At 41.0% G+C, this 18,718-nt stretch overlaps 1 protein-coding gene across 5 annotated transcripts in view; it reads left to right on the forward strand.

Moving 5' to 3' along the window:
• The first annotated feature begins 2,003 nt into the window (after window positions 1-2,003).
• Window positions 2,004-18,718, forward strand: part of BTBD7 (BTB domain containing 7) — a 53,885-nt gene continuing 37,170 nt past the window's right edge. For 4 of the 5 annotated variants that reach the window (XM_082059517.1, XM_082059519.1, XM_082059520.1 and 1 more), the window contains exons 1-3: window positions 2,004-2,110; window positions 14,643-14,886; window positions 15,252-15,417. The gene's annotated coding sequence lies outside the window, so the exon portion shown is untranslated. The remainder of the gene's footprint in view (window positions 2,111-14,642; window positions 14,887-15,251; window positions 15,418-18,718) is intronic. The other variant, XM_082059518.1, reaches the window with a different exon arrangement.

An 18,718-nucleotide genomic window follows, 5' to 3' on the forward strand; every position in this document is an offset into this window, starting at 1 on the left:
CTTCAACTGCTTCTTATTTCTATGCTGGTCTCATTAAGTTGTTGCTAAAATTGTAACAATGATATTATAAATCCAGAATGACATATAGAGGCAGGGTTTGTCTCACACTGTTGACATTTAAACAACTTGGCTGCAAACATTTCTCCTAAGAAATATATTTAAATCAACAATTCCATGCACATTGGAACTACTGCAGTTTAATTTCCTAAAGGCTTGTGTCTATTGGTTGCTTGACTTTGATGGCCAAGACAAACTAAGCCTTTTCTGTAATTGCAGAATCTATGATGACCCAAACGAAAAATGGATCAATAAGTGAAAAAATATTTAGCACAGAAGTCACAGACCTAAAACCATATATGAACAGACAGGCAATATGATCATATATACCACATTTCTACAGAAAACAAGGGTAAAATAGAACTGAGTATGTGGTATTCCATGATTATGGTTCATAATAGCAGGGAATGGAAAGCGGGTTAGGAAAGCACAAGAAAAGAGACAGAAATAGAAGTTGGGAAGGCTCTAGCAGGCAACAGCTCAAAGAGGCTGAGCTCTGCCTGCCAGTCAGTTTTATTGGCTCTCCTGACAACAACAACAGCAGCTTGCAAAGACATAATATTTACAGACATAGTCCCCCTTGAACAGATACAAGCATAACCCTGACAGTGTGAACTTTATCTATTAAACTGCAATTATAGAAATTCCCTCATTTCACTCTGGTACTGTGTGGACATGGAAGTCAAAGGCTGTGGTTCTCTCAGGCACTACACTGTTGGAGATCATACAAATAAGATGGTTAAACCCCCAAAGAGTACAAGATACTTTCCATCAGCCCAACTAACAGTGTTTCTCCTTCATTTTAGGCTGAAACCAGTTAGAAAGCAGTCTACAGCATGGACAAATACATTAGAGCTTGGTTGTTTCCTCCCTTCTTGGTAAGCTGCTCAGCATTGTGGGATGTTACATCAAGTGGTAGTTAGGGAGGTCTGGTGCATTCAGGCGAGTTAATTACAGAGATGGTTGGAGGACAGTGTGATGCCAAGTGGGAGGAAGGCTTCTCTCCAGAAACCGGCTGTCAGCAAAGTCAGGAGGGAATATAATCAGTCATAGCTTGCCTTAACCAACCAAGAGTGATCACAGATGTGGCTTTCAGCTTGCTGAATATTTTCTGCCATGTGAGTTCATCAGATTTTTGGCCTGTGCATGAAACTCTTTACTCAGTACTTCTCAGATATGGACACACGGTGCTTGGCTCTTTTAGAGAGCACAAGTAGTTTGGTTTATTTACGTGGTTTTATTGTTCTGGTAAAGCTTTGAGGTCTGTTTTTGGTCACTTTCTCTAATTTCAAAGACTGATCCTGTAGACATGGAGGTGAATTTGTTCTGATCCTGCCTGTATCGAGATGCACCTTTCTTCCAGGAAAATGTAGTAGGAGCGGTATCAGCAACAGGGGGAAAAGCTGCAAACATTTTTGCTGGTCACACTTACTTTCACGTAAATGCGTGAAACACCAGTTTCTGATGGTGAGAGAGGTTATCAGAAATGGGCAAGGTGGTAGGAGTTTATTTCCAGGTGAACAGTATATACTCCTAGCATGAACAATAAAACTGTAATCTGACTGTGGCCTGCCTGTCACAAGCTCCTAACAGCTTGGCAAAGCAAGGAACTAAACATATGTGTAATATAAGCTGCTTAAGGAAGTCTCAGGGACAAAGAACATGTGCTGACAAACCACGTACATAGCAGACACCTTTGTACCCGAGTATGACAAGCTGGTGTGACCTGCCACACGAAGCAAGCCGCACACGCACCTCCGAGAAAGACACGGGCGGTAGCTGCACCGGGACCTGTGCCGTCCCCAGGGCCCAGCCTTAGCCCCTCACGGCCCCTCGGCCCCGCCCCCGCCATGTCTGCCGCCCCTCCCCTCCCTCCCGCCCCCCGCGGACCACGTGGCCCGGGCGCCGCAGCGCTGCTGCGCACGCGCCGTGCCCGCTCCCCTGCCCGGCCGAGTCTGGGGCTCTGGAACAAAATGGCGGCGGCCGGAGCGGGGCCGGGAGGGAGCGGGCGGTGCTGAGTGGGGAGGATGGCGGCGGCGAGCGGCTGCGGGAGGTGAGGCGCCGCGGGCAGCCGCGCGGTGACCGCAGGCTGGGAGGGGGGCCGGGCTCGGTGTCACGGCGGCAGAGGGGAGGGGGCGAGATCGCCGACGCCCCCGCGGCGGGGTTCCCTGAGCTGGGGCCGGCAGTGCCCAGCGCCGGCTGCGGGCAGGCGCCTCCCGCGCCCGCCTCGCCGCTCCCAGACCGCAGCTCCGCCGCTGTGGCGGGGCTGGTGTGCGGGGCCCCGCGTCCCACAGGGCCTCCCGCCGCGGGGAGCGGCCCTTCTGGTGCTGCTCCCGGGGGCGGGTGGGCCCAGCCTGAAGGGATCCCGGTCCGGATCTGCGGCAGCGGCCTCGCCTCTGCCTCTTCTCGCCGCCCCAGTGCCCGCTGCCCGGGCCGGTGTGGCCCGCCGGCGCTGGGGGGACCCTCGCCGGGGGGTGTCGGAGTCGCCTCACTCGGGAGCGGTGCGGGGCCGGTGCTCCGGTCGCTGCGGTGTCCGCCGGTGCGAGAGCGCCCGCGGCCGCTCGGTGCGGGGCTCCCGTCGGTGTGCCCGCCGCTCCGCTGTCCCGCGGCAGCGCCGGTGGCCGGGGCCGCCCTGGGATGCGGGGTTTCGTCCTGCTCCTCACCGCATGGGGGTTACCGTGGTGTTCCTGGAGAAACTCGGAGAGCTCCGTGGGTGATTCGTGTGCCTCTGGAATATTCGGGCTGCCGGGGGGATAGGGCTCTGCTCTTCGCTTTGTGCTTCTACTTGCTCTCCCCTGCCATCCCATTTGATGCTCTTGGGTGAAAGATGACACGCGTGAGGTACTAACGTTAAAATGTGCTAGTAAGATCATAAAGTACGTGTTGATACAACGATACTTTATTTGTGTGAGAATTTAGCTTAGGGAGTGTAGCATTGCTTGAGGCTTTGCTCCAAACCAGTGTAACATAATACACAAATCTAAAGTGTTTGACAGATGTACCACTGAGATGTGGTTACCTCAGGTTTAACCACATATTGCGTGCTCTGTTTTATTTTGAAATGAAGAAAATAAAAATAGAAACTCGAATTCAGAGTTTTTAGTGCTCATAACTTTTTCGAGGCTTTGAGAAGCTTGATGAGGTAAAGCTTTACCTTCTTTGTCTTCTCAGATTCTCCTTTATTGTTTCAAATGTTAACCGTGGACCCCTTTCCATCCTAGTTTTTGTTAGTATGCCTCTTTACATGGGGAGGTGCAGGGAGGGTAATTTGTTTTTAGATCTAGCGAGTCTCTATTTGAACTTTTTGCTTAAGAAACCAGTGAAAATATTTCTTCCTCATTTCTTCTCTTGACAACTAAGAGTCTGCTGCCAACATAACAATATAGAGGTTATTTTTGAGGATGTGGAACAAGTGTCTTTTATTTAGTAGTGTACAGACCCTGTGGACTAAAGTGTTTAAAAGACATGATCTGAGTGCTTATTTTGTAGAATATCTGGATGAAGATGATGTATTGGAAAGGTATGGTTTGTGATGTTTTCTCACTTCTTGGAATAATTTAATTCTAACTAGTGTTAGTTGATGGACCAAAATGTAATTGGGCTACTTAAGAACTTGATACTTTACTGCATCAAATAATGTTGTGTAAACATTACTATCTGTTCATGCTTATATGTAAACCTCCAATGACTGTTTTAGCAAATAAGCTTGTATCTTAAGTTGAAACATGAAACTGCTGTTTGCTGTCTGTTTTTTATTCAGATTCAAGTTAGACTTGCATAGCTGGTCTATATACATGTAATCTTGGAAACAGAGTTCAGTATTTTGTGTCGAACGTACAGCCATTGTTCGTTTCTGATCACTGAGATGAAAAAAGCTATTGAATCCTTTGTGTTTTGGCTCAGCTGCACTGAGCATTGTTTTATTTGCTTTCAAACTTTAGCAAATATGTAAATGGGTTTGACATTCTAAGCCATCTTTGTATGTTTAAACATACAAAGCACAGACACAGTCATCTTGGATCATTTTCTGTGGCATTGTTGTAATTGCTGGCTTTTTAAAAATCCTTGCCTCTTACTAATGTAAGTGAATTTTATTCTTCATGTGTCCAGATTCCCTTGCTGAGTCATAGATACAGTAGTGGTGTAATTCTTATAGCTGGCATTGGCTGATTTGCAGTCATATGTGAAAGAATTACTTTTATAAGCTCTCCTGGAAGACTTGCATGGACTTGTCATAGTGATTTTTATTTTTTTCCCCCTCTTGGTTTTCAAGCTTGTCTGAGAAGCTCAAAACTTCATTGTGAAGGTATTTTACTCATTCTTATGTTGTAGTAGGATATGCTGTCTGCAGCCAGCTGTTTGAATTTAATTCAGTGGGGCTGTTAGAGCTTGGTGAATAGACTAAAAAAATATTGAGTCTTCATTTTGAAAGCAACCTTTCAAGTTGCTGCATTCATGATGTCAGGTTTACAGCTGTCACTGATGACAATTAACCTAGAGGCTTGTAGGGGATGAATTCTAGGCTTGGACAGCGTCTTCCTCTGTCCTGCTTTGCAGACTGCGTTGGTGTCTTGGTTGTCTCGTGGCCCTGCATGTGCCGTAGGAGGAGGTGTGATACTGGCCCTGCCCCTCCTGCTAGTTTGGTCTCCATATACCAGACCATGTGCAAGAAAATGGGAATTTACTCTGATGTCTTAGCTGCACAGTGATGATCAGGAAAGTTGCGCCTGACTGCCTTTCAGAGACCAAAAGTAAGATGAATCGAAACATCCTATGGACATCTTACATGGGCTGCATGTATTTCACATTAATAAAACAAAAGATCTATAGATGAAATGTGAGATTGCTCTTAAGAAGAAATAACCATGTTCTAAATAATACTAATGAGAATCTGACTGCTCTTATGGAAAATCCTGATTAAAAAAATGCTAGTTTCAGTCTTAACTCTATTTTTTTCCTGAATATATTTAAATGAGTTTTGATTTCTGTTACCAGATCAATGGCTTGTACCATTTTTTTCATACAAGTCTGGAAAACTGATGCACAGATTCCATTGTGCACGCAGCAGGGCCTGGGAATCCAAGTTCAGATATGAGTGTTGGATGAGCTTCCAGTGAGTCACGTAGTTATTGATCTGTTTCCTTAACAGGTTCTTTTAAGAATAAGCTTGTCAGTGTATCTTTAAATCTTTGGACAGAAGCTATTGTTGATTTTTAGAATGCTCTTTCATATGCTGGCTTACTGGTGCGCCTGAACTATAACAAGGAATGGCAGATGCAAAGTTTGACGCTAGTCTTGCATTTTGTGCCTCTCCAGCCTGCTCTGTGTGTCTCCCAAGAAGGTGCCAATTGTAATGATGCTTTCTGTATAATGAGTGGATGCTAGGAGATCTGAAATCCCTGTGTGTTTTATGTAGAAATTGTGTTGGGGAGAGTAGAAATGGGCAAGAGGAAAAATGGATGGAAAGGAGTTGAATATCAATGATGGCCTACGCAACACTTATTTCATACCTTGCTATATGATGTTCTGTAAAGTTTTAATGTTTTGGTTTCATCATCTTGTTCTGCCTGTGGTGTTTTAGTTTCCAGTGCTCAAGCAAAGAGATCAGATAATGTCAGAGGTTCACCTGGAAGTAAAGGGGATCTGAAGTCTCTCATTTATTTCTCTGTTCTTGGGACTATGGCAGATAGCTTGCTTTCTTTGTAAGGGTGGCCATGAGGTTCTTGATGGATGCTTAGTGGCAAAATTGGATTAAATACTTACAGTCCACAGCTGCTTTTTCCTGCTTCCTGCACAGTCCCCTCAGCTGTTTTGGTAGAGCTGTTTACATGTCTTCTCTCTGAAGCATTGCAGGAAACTGATCTATCTGAAAAATAAAGCACTAAAACACGAAATAACTTCAGATCATGTCCCTGATTTGGGTCATTGCATTGCTATGGAAAGCTTGTTTGGTGGCACAGAGTAGAGGCGAGATCAGTTAGGTAAAGGAGAGCTGGGTGTGAGACTGTATTGCCTAAAGTGTGTTAGATTGGAGTACGTACATAACCATATACTTAGTTAAATTTAAATCTGATTTGATTGCTCCATTGGGTGTGTTGTGCAAGGTTACACCAAACACTACTGAATGTGTCCTTTAACAACTGTAGGCTTGCAGACGTGTTCAGCCTGTTGGCAGTTTTCTGTCATCAGAGAGTTAAAACTATTTCTCTAAATGAAAAACAGGAATTACCATATTATACCAGAGTGATAAAACATGCAAAACATTTAACAACAGTCAAAAGTGATTAAGAAGAAGAAACTTTCAGTAGGGTGTGGGACTGTAACGTTTGAGGGTAACATCTTCCTAAATAATTTTCTAAGTTTCAGAAGTATCTTTTGGAGATCTTTCTTTACTTTTTGAATTTGACATTCTAACACTAGCTGTTACCTGAAAAAATGTCTGATGATTTTGTGAATACTATTTGACTTTGTCCTCAAATCTTGTCCGAATTCAATGGCCATACTGTATGTTCTGTATGACAATCAAACTTCATTTTATGTTCAGTTCTTCCTGTATTAGAAAGACATTTTTCTCTGTCCTGATCTGCTTTTCTTACCTATCATATCCTGCTTCTAGTCTACTATAGTAAATTGTAAAGGGTAGAATTTAATTTTTTTAAATCTCTCTTTAAGAATCTTTTTCTAGTGCTGCTGTTACCGCCATTGCCTCTCTTCTTAAAGAGACTTTTTATTTCTACTCTATCCTCTTTGATACAGGATTTTTTCAGTATGCTAACTTGTAGCATTTAAAGTGAATCTCTTCTTCCTGGCATTCTTTGTCACTTCAAATCTTCAGTTTTATTTAGTGGGAAGTGCTTTACAGGCAGACCAAGCTAGCTAATGGTATGCAGGTTTTCTCTCTGATTTGGAAACCTTGTCCAAGATCTGTTAAAACTCTGTTTCAGAGGAACTGTCAAGCCATTTTATACTTCTACTGATGTTAACAATGGCTAAACTCAAAGGACTTGTTTGAAACAGCAATGTAATAAATGATTGCTGCTTGGTCTTCTAATTGGGTGTGTTGTTTTGTGACCTGGTACTTGCAGAGGTTCTGTGATCAGGAGAGCTGCAAAATATATCTGTGTGCTCACATGTGTGTTCTAGCCTTCAGTTTGGGTCAGAGAAGACTGTTCTTTTTATAGTCTAGTGCAGAGATTTGAATCAAGGTTAGAAATATAAAGAGCAATAATACCGAAGCTTTGTGAAGGCATCAAACCTTAGTAATATTATACCTATTTATATGCAAATTAAAGTATTTTTTTGAGTGACCAGGTAGTTCATATTGCATTAGTGAGAAAGTGGAATGCTGCTTTGCTTATCTGCTACCCCAGGTCTCTGTATCGCAGTGAAGTATGTAAAACACTTCTGTGGTGGGTACGTTATTATAATTGTTTTAAAAATAATCAGTATGAGTGACAAAAGTTTCTTTTCATGCTCTTTCTTTTGAGCCCAATGTTGGAAATGCTGCTTGAGAGCTGACTAAAAAGCCTTCTAAAATAACAAATCCAGTCAGGATGCAGAGAGGAAATGTTTTCGGGACTTGTACTGCCTTATTCTTTCAGCTTTTCTGATCTTCTCCTGCTTTAGCTTTGTTCTCATGATGGCTCAATGTAAAGGGTGTGGGATGGAAGCGGCTCTTTGCCTATTGGAACTGAGGAACTGGGTTTCCTGTGGAGTTGGTGATCTCTGACTCCATCTAGGAAGGCGCAAGTCCTATTTGAAGCCTTTCTGCTGCTGTGATAATTATAGTGCTCATCCATGTAAATTCTGTAGTGTTCAACATGAGGTTGCGCTGAAGTACTTTGTACAAGGGGAGACATTTAGAGGTTTTCTCTCATGCACCCAGATGTCTTGTTTCTTAAAATAGAGGTTGACTATGACTGAAGCTGCTTGTGATATTTAACTGAATGACTGGAAGATTTCATCTTGGAGAAGGGAGAGTGTAGGCATATACATAGCAGAATTTTGTATTGTCCACTTAAAAAAAAAAAAAAAAAATCACAGACTAATCAAGTATGGGAATATATTTAAGGCTGATGTCCTATATCTTGGCTTATCCTGTAATGGGCATTTTAATTTTGAGTGTCTTAAGAGGTGAAATGAAATACATATGAAATCTCTAGAATGTGGGCAGAGAAGATAACTCTAATAGGTGCGTGTATTTCTTTTAAGTCATTCTAGCAGTGGCTACAGCTTTCTGAAATACAATCAAATTGCTTGTAGTGACATTTTGAGTTGAAGCTACCTTTGTCAGTTTGTAAGGAGGTGCTTCTAGGAAGTTTTTGAAATGGGTTGTTTATTGTGTTTCAGACACTAGCACAGTAGGAGAATGCTGAGTTGGCAAAATGCGCAATCAAGACAGGAAATTTTGTATTACCGAGTGTAGCGGTGGCCTTGCTACTGAACGAGGAATAATCTAAGCTATGTCAGTATTTTTCAGCTCCGGAGAGGCAGCAGTTGTTGCTGGTGAGCTGGATGTAAGCACTGCAATTCCTACAGAGGAATGTGTATAACAGCATGAGGAGCTGCTGGTCAGTGTCACAGTGAGTCCCCCCACCTTCCCGATGTACTAAGTATCTCCATCTCCCCTGCAGTTTATTGTCATGAGTGATTTGGGAATTTAGTTTATATAGATTTTGGATCAGAACGTGTGTTTACTGCCTCAGATTCTCAAATCCCATCTTGGCTGACTTTTTTTTTTTTTTGCGTAGCCAAAGATAATATTTAGGAGAATAATTTTCTGTTTCTTTTTAAATAAAAAGATAGATTATTTGGATCAGAAAGTACCTCCGACTTCATACTTGGTCATTAAAATCTATGTAGGGTTTAGTCCTTTATTAAGTGCTTCTGGAAATGTGCATTTGGACTTGAAATGCCAGAGTATCCTTCCAGCATAGTAAGGTTGTCATACAGTATGAGTATGCCCCCTCTAATATTACTTTGTAGTTCTAGACACAAACCTGAACACTCGGTAACCCCTGGTAAAATGACTCTTGTGTCTGTTTCTGCACTGGCTCAAAGCTGCTTGTTTTAAACTTCATTTAATCAAGATTTTTGCTGTAACCTGGACATTTACTATTTAAAGTTGGTTTTCAGTCTTAAATTACAAGGCTTCTGAAAATAACAATACTCAGAAGTACTGTCCTAAAGCAAACTTTCCAAAAGATCTGTCCATACTACTCAGGGCTTTTCCATTTTAAGGAAAATAAAATTTGGTTTATTTATGCTAAGTTTCTCAAGACATTTTAGTTTCCCTGGTGAGAATATATAAAGTAACTTCATTACTGCATACTTCCTCAGTTGATCATTGGCTCATAATTTGCCAGTTTGGATGAACACTCTTGTGCTCATCTGGATGTTTCCCCACCATCTTAGGAATCTACTTCCCTTTCTCCTTCTCCCTTCATTCTGGTTTTAGCTACCAACTTATTTTTCTGGAGAATTAAATTAGAAAAGGTCACATCTTGTGACTGGGTGTTACCTGTGTCAAGGCTGAATTGGATTGAACACTAGTAATTGTCAAGAGTAGTGAGAATAGTTATTTAAACATCTTGTGAATCTGAGTTTCATCCTTGTTTTAAATTTGGAAGCAAATGGAATTTACCTTTTCTTTTTTTCCCCACATATACGAGATTAACAAAAATAAAAGGTTCATTTTAACTTAAAGGAAACAAGTTAATCTGAAAACTGATCCAGCTAAAACCTGTTCTTGTTCATTGAATATGAATATGCAGGTGGAGAATGTAGAGTTGAGTGTGAATGATCTCTGGGTAGAGAAGGATGTGAGATTGCTTTTTTGGTGGCAGTGTTGACTTCTTTGCATATATTGATGAACTTCTCAAACAATGGAAGAATCAAAGGAGGTTTAGTAAGTATAGCGCACGCTGGCAAAGGCTTCCTTTTCTGCCCTTCACCCTTGCTTGGAGTGTGAAACTGTAGTATGAAAAGTACAACGATGGTTGTGGATAAGAGAGAAAGATGAACAAAATTTGGCCTAAAATGAGATTAAGAGCAATGGGTTGCTTTAGTGAAGTATCACCTCTAATTTGTACAATCTAACAGACTTCTAAAACTTTTGATTTCTTTGAAAAATCTTTTTTCAGATGAGGCAGCTGAAAAGCTTCAAATTTTGTGGAGGGAGAGAGAAGAGTTAAGGCATATCATCAGTCTGCTCAAAGGGCACATTTGCTGTAGCAAATAGTTAAACAAAAAAACATCCCACAAGCTCTCGTTAACTGCAGTCTTAAAAGTCTGTACATGAGGTATGTGTAGATATTGTTGAATTAAGTGCATAAATGATTGCTGCATCCGTTTTTAGGAACACCGTGTTATGTCAACATGTGCAATGCTCCTCTGACTGTTCTGTAAAACTTGCGTGTTCATGTTACAGGACAAAAATGAACACTTCAGAAATGCGGAGAGAGCCTGTTGCAGGAAATCTGGAAGACATAACTTCCTTTTCTTGCCGAGGGGAAAATGTAAACAAAGCTCCAACTTAATTGTAGACTAACTGCTAGACTGGTTTTCTGACTAAGCCTTTCCTTCCTCAATTGATTGCTTTTATCATTGAGAAAGTATGTTTTTTGTTTCATTTGAAATGGTTTTTTATATTTTGGGGGAGCACATACTTTGATGCTTGTGAGCATTTAGTTCTCGCTACACTTGCATGGAGTCTAAATGTAGGTATTAGTGCAGGTAACTACTGAAGCTAAAGTTACTAGTGTAACTTTTGAAGGTTTGGGTAGTTTGTGGAAGTATTTGAAGTTTGCTTGTGAGGGGCAGCATTGCAATACTTGCGTACTTTGCTACTGTATGAGTTCTCGTGCACATGCGCGTGTACTAAAGTATCAGTCTTTAAAATGGCTGAAATCTTTGAACTGTATGGCATAGAAAGATTTCTTGGCATCATATGATATAAATGTTACTTGTTGAAGTCAATATGGCTCTTAAAATTTTCTGCTGAAGTTAATGAATTTAACTTGTCTGCATAAAAAAGCCCAACCAAAGGAGAAATCTTTTAAATGTGCAAGCTTTTAAATAACTCTTAAAATCTTAGTATATACACAAATAACTGATTTATACAAACAGGCATAAGATCACCCTGTTAGTTGTGTCTTTGTATGTTAAAATATCGAAATAAAAGAAAAACAGCCTGTGGGTTTGGCCAGGAATTTCAGGCTTGCTCAGGGTGGCAGCAGTCCATAACCAGTTTACAAGCTCTCGAATGAGTCAATTGTTGTTTAAATACCGTGCACAATGAATTTTCCAGTTTGATTTTTGTATTACTGCCTGCTTCGATGAGCAGAGCAGGGAGTGACCCTGGATGTTTGGAGACAAGGGGAGAAGGTAGAGTCAGCGCTGAGACCTGAGCCTCGGAACCAGGGGCTGCCAAGGAGGGCTCTGCTGGAGCACCCAGGGCCAGGCCAAAGGGACTTTTGAGCCTGAGTTTAGAGAGATCGAGAAGGATTACTACAAGGGTATAGTTTTGTGAGCCGTGAGGCAGTTTAATAGCAATAGTCAGCTCTCTTCATATCGACAGCTGTGGGTTCCTGTTCCAGTAACAGCTGACTGTCAGACCAACCTGCAAGAATTCCCTTTTTCTGTCTGTTACCTGTCACCCCCTCCAGCAGGGTAGTGGTGGATCAGCCATCTGAAACTACTTGTTCTGTGATTGTGTAGTCTCTGTACGTACTGTGAGGGGAAGCAAGAAAAACCCATGGCTGGAGCAACAGTGAGGGGAAGGTTCAGCTCTCGGTTAGTTTGACTTCAGTGGGGTTGTCAGGTCACCCTGATGTGCCTGTGAAGAGCTGACAGGCAGGGACCCCTGCATACACACCTCCTCCCCATCACTGGAGGAATTTGTTGGATTGAGTGGCATATATTAAAATTCACATAGGCTCAGCTTTTTATTTTTCCCCATATGACTAATAACTAGATGCATATATAGTGTCACTGCAGATTCTAAATCTTCTGAGCCTTCAATAAAGTGACAATCTCAATGGACCTCTTTAGTTGTAATGGCTGTTCTCTGAAGGATTGTTAACCAAGGCCTAGTTGAAGGGAGGAACAAACTGCACAAACAGAGCAAAAGAAGTATAGGCCAAAGAGGAAGCAGCAGTTCAGCTAGCTACGTACATTGAACACTGCTGTGGTGAATCCTAGTGGTAGTTACTTTTGTGTAAAGCACCTGTTTCTGCTAGGACTGCCCTTGCTTTGCAGACAATTTGAAGGTACTCTTCCCTACTGTTAATTTTTAAGAGCTATGTAGGAGAAACAGTGTATTACTAGAGTAGTCTTATAGCTACCCCTGACATTAAGATGTTTATATTGAAATTGGTGGTGGACTGAATGAAGATAGAGACAATGCTGTATTGATGGGCAGCGGCTGTTGCAGCTGCACCAGAACATCCACTGAAAACAAACATGGTCCAGTCAGGTCCCTGATAGGACTTACATTCCAGCAGACATTTGGGAAACCATGTAAGGGGACAGCTCTGCTGTAGGAATGAGTGCATGGACTGGGAATATTTGTTTTTTTGAAGTCTCTGCCAACTGAGCGTTAGTCAACTGATGTTGCGTTTGACTGTAGGGAGCAAGCAGCCTTTTCTTGCTGTTCTTTTCTCCTCTGGTGACATTCCTTGGGTCATTTGGTAAACTGGTGCAGGGAGCTAATTACACTGGAGGAAAAAAATCCTGCTGAAGAGAATACCCTGGTTTGGTTGCTGCCATAGAGGAGCTTTGGGAAGATGGTGGTAGTAGCCGAGGCGAGTGCTGTTGCTGAAGAGATGTGCATGGAACCACAGTGTTGCTGAACCAACTTGATTTTGCATACACGAAATAATGCATTTTGAATCCAGATTGGAGCTGTGTTTTGGTTGGATCCAAGACTTGTCGTAGCTCATTACTATTATTATAGAAACTCTATTTAAACTGTAGCTGAAATGTGTCAGTTTTATGGCTGTGACTTAATGCTGTCTTGAACAAGGAAAATCAATGTTTCTTTAACAAAATTCCTGATATGTCTCATGAAATGGACTGGACTAGAGAACCTTGTGAGTTCTTTACCACACCTTTTCATGTTCCACCTTCCAGATTTTCTAATGTAAATGGGTGAATCCATTAGCCTTAAACATGTAAGATATGATGCTAGCAACTGATACTTCGCTTTTGTTTTATCTAAGGGAAAAGGCTACATGGGTGAAATGTGCTGTTGTGTGATGACAAAAGGATCTATAGAGAGGGTGGTGTACAGAACAAAAAAACGTGGTATATTGAGGAGGATGTATAGAAAATTGTTTTGAATATATGGCAATATTTGTAGTAGGTTTTTTTTAGCCACAGGCAGAGATTTTCAGTGGAAGCAGATATGTGTGTTATTCTGTCACCAAGCATCTCAGAAGCTCCTGCAGGAAGGAAGAGGATTATGCAGAAACACTGTAGTAATGAGGAACGAAGTCGGTAATGGTGCCAAGCAACAGAAATACCACAAGATAATGTTGATACTGATACAATGGCTGGCTGGCAGGATGAGGAGTTGATTGCAGCCAAAATAAGGTGATAGAGGTAATCAGTAAACTGATTTATGAACAGAGTTCAAGCATATGGGAAGGCCAGTCAGTACATGTGTCCAAGACTTGTAGTCTGCTTTGCCACTGGGATGCTGGAGCTGTTGTTGGGGAAACCCCAGCAGTGGCAATACCACAGACTGCTACTGCTCCTCTTAAGGGTGTGGAAGTTAATAAGAAAACTAAAACTGTGTGATCAAAAGGATGGTCATTGAGGGTGAGTTGAAAATAGCAAGTCGTAAGAGAGGATAGGTTCTGTTTACTTAGTGTAGGTACAGAGTATAGTGTCTAGGGTTGCCTTGTTAGTAACTTAATATACTCTCAGAGGAAACATGTTCTGAGAGGATGGGGAGGGGAGGGAATGGAACTGTGCAGTGTATTTAGAAGCAGGAAGCTCCCAGATCCTCATTCAGACTAAATGACTTTCTGTGAAATAATTGAGCCTGGAGGAAAGGAAAAATGTCTCTAGTACAAGCAGACTGTAGGATATACCCCATTGAGGTGTTACTTGATGTGAGAAGGCAGCAGTGCTAAAATCCAGAGGCTGATCTTCCATATGATTGGGTTTTCAGCCAAGATTTCCCTGTTTTAGTAGACTTGCTAATTGAAAACAGCATCTTGTGTTGTGGTTGGGTCACAGCTCGAGCAAGGAATTCCCTTTCTCAATGAAACAGGGATCTTTGGGGGCCACTCTCAAAGAAAATAGAATAAAATCGTATGAATTGTGAAAACTGCAGAGAGGGAGTCATAGAATCATTTTATTTGGAAGCGACCCTCAAGATCATAGAGTCCAACCATAACCTAACTCTGCCACTAAACAATGTCCCAAGAAGACTACCTGCCTGACTCCACAAAAACAACAGTCCTGTTGACAGATAAGGGGTATTTAAATATGAAGCCCATGAAATATGCTGTATAAAGGTGGGACAGCTTCATGTGGAGAATTCTTACTTTTGTTCCACCTCTGCCTTTTCCATGCAGGAAGAAGGGAGCAGATGACCGAGGATACTGCTGTAATGAAGGACAGGCAGTGTCTGGAGACAGAGAGGAACAGTGATCTTACCAGACCAGATTCGATGCCAGTATCTGAAACTGAATTTAGCTAAAACATGACTGAGTTAAGTCACTGCCTGACAAGACAACTGAGTGTTGGCCGGAACTTTGATGGAGAGAAAAAAAAAAAAAAGCAGACTACTTTAAAAAAAAGTCTGATCCTTTTTCAGAGGTACTTTTCATGTAATTTGGATGTTCTTTTTTTTTTTTCTTTTTGTCTTAACCAACTGATGTGTTCACATATTTATTATACCAAAGAGGATTTGCCTTTCTTAAAAAACAAAATCATGTTTTTGTTTGCTCAGAAGAGGCCTTTTGAAAAAACTTTATACTCTTCAAGATATATCACAATATATCAGGGTATCTTGCAATTATTTTAGATTGGCTCAAATATATTATCCTCATTTTCCCCGTAAATGGATACATTCATACCTAATAATGCCGTTCCGTGATATTGATAAAAGATTTGGTGGATAGGATTTCTCTTAGTTTTCTCACAAAGTAAATGGATTTAATGATGTTTTGTCTCTGAATCAGATAATGTTCCTTTCAAGTCAACTTCTAAAAGATAGAAAGTCATTGAAGAATACATGCTGTCCCTTTACTTCAAGAGAGTCCTAGAGGGCAATAAATGGGTTCTTGCTGATTTTGCTAAAAGAAGTGTTTTGAATTCAACTTCAGGAACATTAGTTAAATCTTTCATGTAAGTATCACCAATCAGACTTCTGGTAAAGTAGCGAGCGCTTGCAGCCAGCTGGAAGGACCAGTGATGTACAGAGATTGAGATTCATTTGCCAGTATATGAAAACACTTCACTTGCTTGGGATGTACTTGCTATTCTGTGCAGATTGTACTGTTGTAATTCAATTAGTCTGTGTGTGCTCTGTGTGTTTGGATTTTTTAGGTGCTGGAACTTTTTTTGTATTTAGAGGAATATAAATACATTGATGTCCCGTGCCTCTGCAGTGCTGTTAGTGATTTGACCTGTCACCCCCCGCTGATAACATTACTTAATTGCTTCTAGGATGTGATACATTCATATAATACTCTGAATTGCTTTGCTGACAATAAAAAAATTTCTACTTTGAACACTATTAGCATTGAAAAGAGGGGCTTTTCCTATATGTTCTTTGTCTTTTCAACTGCCATAATGCTTCTCAATGTTTTCACTGTCTGAAGTGTACATATTTCTATTTGAGTATAGTTTTTTAACTTTTGCTCTGATTCCTCAAAGGATGTGTTGAAAATTAATTGGTACAAGTTTGTGGGTTTTTTCTTCCTTCCTTCTCCCCCACAAAGCTCATTTTTTTGATTCTCAACAAATCTAGAAATAAAGCTAGGACTACTGTGAGGTATTTGCTGCCTCCATTTTGAAAGAACGTCTTAATGGAGAAGCGTACTACTTTATGAAAAAGAAAGTGCTTTAAAATTCATGCTTCAAAAAAGGGTTCTTTGTGATAGTTGGAACACATGATCCCCAGCAAAGCACTAAGCAATGCAGTCACTTTCGAAATCTAGTTATATCTGCTTTGTCTTGCCCTCTCGTGCCTGTATCTGCTGATGTGGCTTAAGTTCTGGTATTTTGCTTATTGGATTTTCTTTCTAATGCAGTAAATCATGAAATAGCACAGATTCATAAACCCAAATAATGAAGAACGTTATCTGTTCCTCATTTTTGTACAGTACTAATCCAAACCAGAACCTTTCAGGCTGTATCGGTTACATCTTACTATTGTATCATCTGCATAATTTTTAACTATTATAAAGATTGCTTGACTGGATTTTAAAAAAAGAGTCAGAATAAGCTTTGCATGGATTCATGTGTGTGTTAGGGTGTAAGATCATCTGGTCCTTCAAAATTTCAGTTGTTTCCTTTGAGCCAAGAATTGCTTACAAGTTACACAATTTCTTCAAGTTGCGCTGTCCCACATGCATTCAGTCCTTCAGCAGGTGTGCTCCTGAGATTGGAGACTGCTGACCTCGGCAGCCTGTGAGTGTGCCAGTACCTCCCCTGAGTTCCTCGGCTGTGGAACAAGAGGAAGGTCAGGACGGGTAATAGTTCCTGTCAGCTCCTCTTCCTTGGAAACCACCTCTCACCCCCACTAGGGTAGTAAGAAAACAAGGTAGAGAGTAAATGCACATCTGAACAAAAGCTGGAACTCCAGCCACAAGCAACTTTTTCATTTTTAATTGCTTGTCCTTTTGGATGTTGCTGGCTGATAATTCCAGTAGTGATCCTGCATAGCAACCAGCATGGCCAGGACTGGCTTTGGAGCCTCCCCAGTGGATAGGAGCTGTAGAACCGTTCTGCTGGATGTGAGGTTGTTCCTGAATTGCTTTGTGATGGCTCAGGGCTCTGTATCAGTCAGCAGACCCCTGCTCTGCTGGAGGCAGGTTCGGCTTGTTCAGGAAAGTTGGTGGGATGTACCTTGGGGACAATGGCAGGGATTCTTTCTCACAAATTCTTTCTCTTGTAGTTATTTATCTACGTAATCTCTGTGAAAATAGGTTTGTCCTTGCTAAAATTCAGTTGAAGTACTCTCTGTTACTAGGGTTATCGCTTTTAAAAGTTGATTTTTTAATTTTCTTTTTTCCCCCTCTCAAATGAACCAGTTTACTGCTGGATGTTGCCATGTTGTCTTGCATTACAGTTCTACCTACTTCCTTGTTACTTGAAAGGAACTATTGGGGCAAAATAGCGTAGTGGTTTTGGTCTAGATAAAAATCTAAGCAACTATTAATAAGGTATACTTGTGTTACTGATGTTGTCATTTACTCACAGTAAATTTAAAATGTATTAAGTAAAATGTAGAACCTGAAAAATCATGTTGGTACAAGTACGTGCATGTGCTTGATATTATTTCCTACTTTGGTCTTAGTGTTCTGCTATTTCATAATCCTGTGGCAACAATGCCAGAAGAAATACAGAAAGCTGTGAACATTTTAGAAGGGAAAAAGTAAAATGTTTTTGTTTGTAAAACATGTTGTAACGCTTCCCACCTTGCCCTTTAGATTAATTGGATCACAGTGAACTACAGAAAGTGTTATGAAACCTTTGTATTGAGTGATGACTGTAAACAAAGTGTCACTGTTACCCAAAGTCCCTTCTGTACACAGACTTTTTGTCCAGGAATTCCTGGCTGTCAGCCCAGACACATCAGATGCAAGTCATCTTAAGTTCTTAGGATTTTGGGTTCAGTGTGAAAAGTATTGAGAAAACTGAGAAACTTGCTTCAGGTACTGAAAATTTTAACTAGATTTGTGTTTATTTTAAATTTCATTCTGCTCCGAGTATCAATATAATCTGAAGATCTCTTCTGTGCTTTTTGTAGCATTTGGGGTGGTAATTTTCGCTTCTAAATCTTCCTGGTTTTGAATCACACACTTCATATACTATTTCTGCAGTGCAGAATTTTTTAAACAAGCTTTGGCAGTTTGACTTTTTTATTCTGTATACGTGTGTGTATGTATACATAATGCACATTTGTGTGTGTGTCACTGCTCTCAATGAGAGATCTCTTGCAGTAGGTCTGCAGGTGTTGGATTTAGTTTCCTTTTGATAATGCTTATGTGAATGCATATAAACTCTTAACAGAAAGGCAAGAAAAAGTTCACTTGATGGTACCTTTTAAAACAAAAAAAATTTCATGACTGTATTCTGAGGCTAAAATTAGATTTAAAAAATTCTTCAGCTAAGCCGAAATAGGGAAGATTTTGCTGCGCAGGATAACTTCTGCAAGGAAAGATGAAACCTGTCTTTCCTTTTGCAGCTAAAGATCTAATTGTTTGTGGTTTGGAGTTGTTTTTTCATTTTTATGTTCATGTCCTTCTACAGCTGTCTTTCACCATGGGAAACAGCATTCTTGATTTGGCATTTTATGTGGTAACAGAGGTATTTACATCTGCAATAGACTCAGCAGGTTGTATGCAAGACTGACTTCTGTGCAGGTAGTCTGAGTTTAGTTTAGAGGCTGAAGTGTGCACACTAGTAAATCAAAGCAAAC

The sequence above is a fragment of the Streptopelia decaocto genome (assembly GCF_964273445.1).
Source record: "Streptopelia decaocto genome assembly, chromosome: 7".
Lineage (NCBI taxonomy): Eukaryota > Metazoa > Chordata > Aves > Columbiformes > Columbidae > Streptopelia > Streptopelia decaocto.